This window comes from Momordica charantia, assembly GCF_013281855.1.
Source record: "Momordica charantia cultivar OHB3-1 chromosome 7 unlocalized genomic scaffold, Mcharantia_2.0 BLBB01000007.1, whole genome shotgun sequence".
Classification (NCBI taxonomy): Eukaryota; Viridiplantae; Streptophyta; class Magnoliopsida; order Cucurbitales; family Cucurbitaceae; genus Momordica; species Momordica charantia.
The window spans coordinates 12,320,346-12,328,558 of NW_028275165.1; the positions used below are offsets into that span (position 1 = coordinate 12,320,346).

At 50.4% G+C, this 8,213-nt stretch overlaps 1 pseudogene; it reads right to left on the bottom strand.

The window, feature by feature from the left end:
• Window positions 1–322: 322 nt before the first annotated feature.
• On the bottom strand, window positions 323–1,885 carry LOC148210383 (transcription factor bHLH14-like; annotated as a pseudogene).
• Between the last annotated feature and the right edge of the window lie 6,328 nt (window positions 1,886–8,213).

The window sequence follows — 8,213 nt, forward strand, 5'->3', positions numbered from 1 at the left end:
AATACTTGACTAGTGATGATTAGCAGCAATGCCACAGTGCTTTTGACAAACAGAAAAGAAAAATGCAAGTTGAAAGTTCAGTGTTGTACTCCAAAAAGAAACGATAATAAAACAGTATGGCCTCTTGGAGACCAAAACGCCCATTTTAAAGATGGAGGAAATGGAACGTGGGATATGGAAATTAAAGGTGGTCTCAAATATATATACCAAAATGGAAAAGGAAGTTTATTTTAGTGCAATTTATTGATACGTCATATCAAAAAGGAAAAGGAAGAATGGAAAAACGGAGAATGGAGAAACTTTTTTTTTAATTTGTTTTGGGCTACTCTAATCTCGATAAAACAGCGGTCTTCAAAGCTTCCTCCGTGGGCAATCCCTCGGGCAGTTTGACGAGAACATTCTTGAAGCATAAAATCATTCACATTGGTAATGTTGGCATGGTGGATGTGAACTCCAAATCTCGTAACACGCCCATCAATCTCGCCGACGGGTAGTTCACGTTTCTCCGACTGCACTCGCACCATGGCGTCGCCGCCGAGGATCTTCACGTCTACCTCGAACCGAACCGCCGCACCGCCGCCGTCGCCGCCGCCGGAGTTGGGCTTGGCCTGGTCGACGGAGGTGGTGGCACTCTGGTTGTCCATTGCCTCGCCCGTCTCTTGACTGCTCTTCTTGGCCTCCCTCAGCTGCGACTCCATGTCCTCCACTTTGGCCTTGAGCGCGTTTATGTACGAAACGGCGTCGGATAGCAGCGACGCCTTGTCCATTCTTGACACGTGGGGACCACAGAACGGAGCGCGTAGAACCGGTTGTTCAGCTTCTCCCTCCTCTGCCTCTCCGCCTCCACGTGGTTTCATCGCGTTGTCCCGGCTCAGATTCGGCTTTCGCCCACGTTTCTTCGACCCGGTTTTTTTTGGCCCGGGCCACCGGGCCTGGGCTGCCGGAATAATCCGACAGCTCCGACTCCGCGTACGGCGGGCGGGTTTTTCGATTTCTTTGCCGCTGCTTTTTTCTTTGGCTTTTTAGGCGGAAATGGGACTGCTGCTGTCTCTGCTTCAGCTTCCAATTCCAATTCTTCCTCCGGGGCCTCGTTACGAAGCCGATGTCGTCGAAATTGAAGTCGTGGTCGAGGAAGGGGACGGGGGGTGGCGGGAAAATTGGGCTCCTCCGGGGCGAATCCGAAGAGGGATTTGACGTGGTGGACGAGAGTCCAGTTCTCGGTGATAATGTCGGGAGAGCCGAGCTCGAGGACGCCGTAAGGAGTGGGGATGCAGACGAGAGTGTGGATACCGTGCATTTTGGCCTCTTTGGCTGTCGCAGTCGTAGAAGTCGAGCTCGTGGGCGCCGGCGAGCCAGACGACGGCGCCGGAGCTGAAGGCCTGCCGGGGACGCCCTCCCCGGCGGCGAAGGAGCGGTTCAAGGACATCATGTAGAACCACTCGACGTCCATCGGGTCGGAGGCGGCGGCGTTTTTGCCTTCTTGCGGTCGTGGAAGTGGCCGTCGCGCCAGGCCAGGAAGAGGGCGCCATTGTCGTCGGAGGAGGTGTGCCAGAAGATGGTGTAGGCCCACCAAAGGGGCTGGGCCTGGATCAGCATCTGGAGCTTCTGTTGAAGAGCGGATGGGATATCGTGGGTGAAAGAGACGAGATTCGGGGAAATAGCCACCTCTTCCATACCCTTCCTCTGCTTTGATTTTTGATTTGCTTTTGATTCTGTGGGTGAGACGAGACGTGAGAGAGCAGCAGAAGAAGGAAGTGAGTGAAGGGAAGCCTTCACAGTTTACATCCCATTTATCTAACCCGAGCACTCATTGTCTGAAGTGGAAACTTTGGGAAACAATATTTTGACGCATGGTTCGATGTTAGCTAGGCAGCCCTTCAAATTAAGACACCTTTTTTATTAAAAAAAAAATAAAAATACTTGGCCATTGTCTACAACCACGTGTCTTCATTTTTTTTCAAGAAACTTTATATATTGACATATTCAAATCTAACTCGTAAAGGCTAAAACGAGACATTGGCAGTAATTAACATAAATCTTAAATAAAATAGTTTACCTCACCACCACCCTTGGGCTTCTAATACTATTTTAATAGTTGAAAGATAGAAGAGATATTTATACTTGACCATGGTTGATCACCTGTGAATACTTGACCATGGTTGGATGTTAGTAGAAAATACATATTCATAGGTGGGTTTCTAATTATTATTCTCATGCCGGTTTGAAATTTTGACAACCACTTATTTATTATTTATTTAAAACAACAAATAATAGGTCTGTTTTCTCTCCCCTTCGATGCATTACTCTATTTGAACCGTAAAAGTGTAGTGGTGATTAGTACACAATTGCTAAATATTATTCTAAAATAAATATATTTTTTTTTCAATAAAATTGTACGAGAATAGCATAATTTAAATAAAATTCGAAATCAACTATAAAGACAAACACATCAACATAAAAGTCAAATTTATGAAAGAACTTTAGAAAATGAAAAAGTTGTGACATTTAAACAAATAACGTTAAATTATGTATGGAGCCCTAAATTACTGGAGGAATGATGTGATAGTAATTTTGTATCTGAGTAGCAAAATTTTCATATGGCATATATATATCAAAACTATTATTATAGAGCATGTTGATTTTGAATTTGTCTAACAATTTGGAGTGGCCACGTTTAGAGGTCACAGACAAGAACGTGTAGTGTATTGGTCAGTGTGTAGTATAATTATTTTATTAATATTAATAAATTCAAGAAATTTAAATGTGATCTATTCATTTAATTTAAATGTGGTCTATTCATTTAATGACGACATTATTACAATATTTTATAAATATAGTATACACTTGTCTGTAAGCCATTACCATAGATCTCGAAGCATTTTTTATACACCAAGCGAATCTGGATGTGGAAAAAAAAATATATATAATATTAATTCATATATATAATTCTAGTGGCACACGGAGAAAAAAAAAAGAACTATTCTTATTATGGATGCTGGTGGATCCAAAAATTTTTATTTTTATGTTTTTTTTTTCTGACAAAGGAATACTTCATTAAAAGCCGCAAAATCTTTAATGGCCACACGGTCCAGTCAAGAAGAGATAGAAACAGTCTGTTTGGGGAAGAGAATACCCTGGACACGTGGAGGACCCCTATTGGTGCTCCAAGATGACTCATGAGTCATGCCCAGCTCGGACGGCCGAGATCACCACTACTAGCATTGACAGATGCTAAGTATGAGGCCGAGGTGAACCTGGCCGAGGTCCGACCTCCGGGAAGCTCGGTGGGGGCCGATGCGAACTACTGTCAGCGGCGTGATTATCGGGCATAATCGTCGGTCCCGAGATTACCGAGTGTAACCGACGATCCCGAGATTACTGGGTGTAACCGTTGCGAGATTAGCGGGACTACCACCCATAAGTAGAGGACTTCACACTCCACGATCAGGTACGACGATTTCTGGCCTCGAACTAAACTTGGAATCCGACCTATACTGACTTGATCGTCGGAGTGGCTCACCTTTTGTGCAGGTCCGCCCGAGTGTTTAGGTCGGTCCGGAGGCCGAGTTCGAGCTACAATCGGGAACACACTGTTTGTGCAAATCCTTGCATAAACATTTGGCGCCGTCTGTGGGAACGACAATCTAAGTCACCCCCAGTTCTTTTAACCAACACGCGAGCGAACATGGTTCAACCAGCGAACTCGACCAATACGACAGATCGAAGGACTCTAGCTGCCAGCGATGCCCACCAGAGGGAGGTCGGAGCAGCAGTGGTAGAGGGGCAAGGTCACGACGGCCTAGTAACGGAACCCCTCCGCAGGTCGGCACGGATCACCGCGCCTGCCCTACCGCCTGCGCACCCGGGACGTCCAAGGCCACCCGTGGCGAGGTGGGACCTCTAAGAAGGGCGCACGGGTCCAGCCCGGCTCCAACAAGCGAGAACTTTGATGCGCTCAAGAGGAGATGGACTGCATGCGCACAACAAATGCGCTCCATGGAGGAAATGTATAACGAAATGATGCTAGCTGCAGGCGCAGGGTCTCGATCTGAAAATCGAGTGACGCGCGGACGTACGCGAGCAAAGGGGTTCCCACCTCGGCCCAGCCGAGGAGGAACGTCCCGAAGACAATGAGAGCGAGGGGTACACTCGCCAGAGGGAGCCTCCTTGAGCATCTCAACAGAAAGAGAGGCTCGTCTCTCCGAAAAGGGCAGTCACCATCCCGCTCACACAGGAGCTCCAACCAGCAGGCTGAATCCTCTCACAATCCCGCAGGGATAATCACAAGGGAGGAGTTCGACCAGCTGAGGGGGAGCTCGATGCCAGGTGGAGGCCTTAAAGGCCAAATGTGAGCAGAAAGACGATTCACTCAACGATGGCGACTTGGGAGAATCGCCTTTCACCTCGGACGTTTTGGAAGCACCAATCCCTCCGAAGTTCAAAGCTCCTACCGTGAAGCCTTATGACGGGACGAAGGACCCCAAGGACTATGTTGAGGGTCTTTGAAGGCCTCATGGACTTCCAAGCGGCATCAGACCCATCAAGTGCCGCGCCTTTCAGATCGCGCTTACTGGCAGCGCGCGATTGTGGTATCGGAGATTGCCAGCCAGGTCGATCTCAACCTACTCCCAGCTGAGAAGGGAGTTGCTCCGCCTAGTTTTCTTCTCGGCACTATGACAAAAAGACAGCGACCCATCTCGCCACCATCAGGCAGAAGGAGGGTGAGACGCTGCGAGAATATGTCACCAGATTCCAGGAGGAGCAGTTTGAAGGTTGCACCTGCTCCGATGACTCTGCCTATGTGCTATTCCTCACCGTCTAGCCGACGAAGCCCTCACGGTGAAACTTGGAGAGGAGCCCCGGCCACCTTCGCCGAGGTGCTTCAGAAGACGAAGAAAGTCATCGGTGGACAGGAGCTTCTTCCGAACCAAAACCCGGCCCCGGAGACGCGAAAGATCGGCCGGGGCAGAAGTGGGAAAGATGTAGAAAGGGCAGATCCCAAGTCCAAGGACAAGGGATCCTTTTTCAGCAGCCGCGCTGAGTATCGAAGGGCGGAGAACGGACCTACCAGGAGCCGACCTTATGAGCGCTTCACCCCCGACCACGATTCCAATTTCCGAGATCCTAACAAACATCGAGGAATCTGGAATGGAAAAACTACTCAAGCGTCCTGAGAAGCTTCGGGGAGCCCCGAGAGGCGCAGCAAGGACAAGTATTGCCGCTTCCATCTCCATCGGGAGCACGGCCATAACACTCAGACTGCTGGGAGTTGAAGCGCCAAATTGAGGATCTAATTCAAGATGGCTACTTCAAGAAATTTGTGGGAAAGCCCAGGACCAGCTCAGCAGAGAAAAAGGAAGAGCGAAAGCGTTCAAGACGCGCCGCCCCGGCGCACTGACGACCTACGGTCATCAATACCATTTTTGGAGGGCCAAGCGGGGTCAGTCCGGACGTAAAAAGAAAGGAGTTAGCCCGTGCAGCCAGGCGCGAGGTGTGCATCATCAGGGAGCAGGGGCCGACCTGCCCATCACCTTCGACGGTGCAGACTTGGAGGAGGTCCACCTGCCCCACAATGATGCACTTGTGATTGCTCCCTTGATTGATCATGTGGTGGTCAGGAGAGTGCTGGTAGACGCGGGGCGCATCCGCTAACATCCTGTCCTTACCGACCTACCTTGCCTTGGGATGGACGAGGTCGCAATTGAAGAGAAGCCCGACATTGCTGGTTGGGTTCTCTGGAGAATCGGTCATCCCAGAGGGTGTCTCGACTGCGGTCACGCTGGGGCAGGACCGAACTCGGGTCACTCAAATGGCCGAGTTCGTGGTAATTGACGGTAGATCGGCCTATAACGCCCTCTTTGGGAGACCCCCATCCACCACTCATTTCGGGCCATTCCCTCAACACTTCATCAAGTTTTGAAGTATCCCCCCCAATGGCGTGGGCACGGTCTAGGAGAACACCGCTTCGAGGGAGTGTTATGCCTCCGCACTCAAAGGCTCATCGGTCTGCGCCCTCGAAACTCTCGCCGGTAGGGATGGGACGCTCGAGTTCGAGGCCGACCTGCCGAGGAAGAGTTTGCCGCACCCACTGAGGAGCTCGAGCTTGTTCCTCTGCTTAGTCCCGAGAAGCAGGTAAGCATAGGAACCAATCTGGGGGCCACCGACAGAGAGGAGCAATCCATTTCCTCAGATCCAACTGGGACGTCTTTGCGTGGTCCCATGAGGACATGCCTGGCATTGACCCGCGAATTATGACGCATCGCCTCAGCATAGATCCATCATTCCGACCTGTGAACAAAAGAGAAGACCTATAAACAAGGAGAGGAGTGATGTAATTGTTGAGGAAGTTAACAAACTTTTGAAAGCTGAATACATAAGAGAAATTTCGTATCCCGAGTGGCTCTCCAATGTTGTATTAGTTAAAAATCTAACGGCAAGTGAGAATGTGCGTAGATTTTACGAACTTAAATAAGGCATGCCCGAAAGATTGCTTCCCACTGCCGGGAGGATTGATCAGCTCGTGGACGCCACAGCCGGGCACAACTGCTCACCTTCATGGACGCCTACTCTGGGTACAACCAAATCAAGATGCATGTCCCAGATGAAGGTCATACCGCTTTCATAACGGACCAAGGTCTGTACTGCTACAAGGTCATGCCCTTCGGGTTAAAGAACGCAGGAGCGACCTACCAGAGAATGGTGAACAAAATGTTCGCCAAGCAGATCGGCCGGAATATGGAAGTGTATGTGGACGACATGCTCGTGTCAAGAGCAAGCAGTCTAAGTCGCATCTCTCCGACCTGACCGAAGCCTTCGAGGTCTTGAGGGCATATCAAATGAAGCTCACCCGGCTAAATGTGCCTTTGGAGTCTCTTCGGGGAAATTTCCTTGGCTTCATGGTGAACAACCGGGGAATCGAGGCCAACCCCGAAAGATTAAAGCCGTGATTGAGATGGAGGCACCTAAAAACGCTGAAGCAGCTTCAGTGCCTCAATGGCAGGATTGCGGCCCTGAACCGTTTTGTTCAAGGTCGACAGATAAGTGCCTTCCTTTCTTCAAAGTCCTACGAAAGAAAGGGCCGTTTGAATGGACAGCGGAGTGCGAGCAAGCGTTTCAGCAATTGAAGAGCTACCTCTGTTCGGCACCTTTGCTCGCCAAGCCCATGCCGAGGGACAAGCTCCAATTGTACTTAGCGTGTGTCTGACAGTGCCGTCAGCTCGGCCCTAATCAGGCAAGAGGAAGCGCGGCAAAAACCCATCTACTACACAAGCAAGGCTATGACCGAAGCCGAGACTAGATACCCTCAGATGGAGAAGTTGGCTCTCGCTTTGGTCACCTCGGCCCGACGACTGAGACCATACTTCCAAGCCCATACGGTGGTGGTGCTCACTAACTTGCCCCTAAAAAGTATCTTCCATAAGCCGGAAGCTTGGACGCCTAATGAAGTGGGCAATAGAGCTAAGTGAGTACGACATCCAGTTCGAACCCAGAACTGCGTTGAAAGGACAGGCAGCGGCAGATTTCATAGCCGAGCTCACACCACCTTCCGAGCTGCGCGAGTCCGACCTACCTGGACAGTCTATGTCGACGGATCCTCCAATGAGAAGGGGTGCGGAGCCGGGGTCCTCTTGCTCGGACCAGGAGGCGAGCGATTTGAGTACGCCTTGCGGTTCGGCTTCCGGACTTCTAACAACGAGACTGAGTATGAAGCATTTATTGCCGGCCTGCGAGTCGCTAGAGCATTGGGGGCCTCTTGTGTTAAGGTCTTCATTGACTCCCAGCTGGTTGTGAGCCAGATCAAAGACGAGTACCAAGCCAAAGACACCCGAATGGAGAAGTACTTGGGCAAGGTCAGATCGTACCTCGCCCAATTTCGAACTTACGAAGTAAGCCGGATTCCGCGAGCAGAAAATTCTAATGCTGACGCCTTGGCCATGTTAGCATCGGCGTACGAGACCGACCTGGTCGGTCCCCGTCGAGATCTTAGATAATCCCTCGATCTCAGAGCCAGATCTGATGGAGATCGGCGCTCCAGAATCCTCATGGATGGACCCGATCGCGGACTTCATTAGGGCAACTCACCACAAGACCCCAAGGAGCGCATAAAGTTGGCAAGGCGCGGCAGCTCGTTCGTGGTTCGAGATGGGGCATTGTACCGACGTGGCTTTTCCCTGCCTCTATTGATGCCTAACCCCTGATGAGGGCCTGTACAT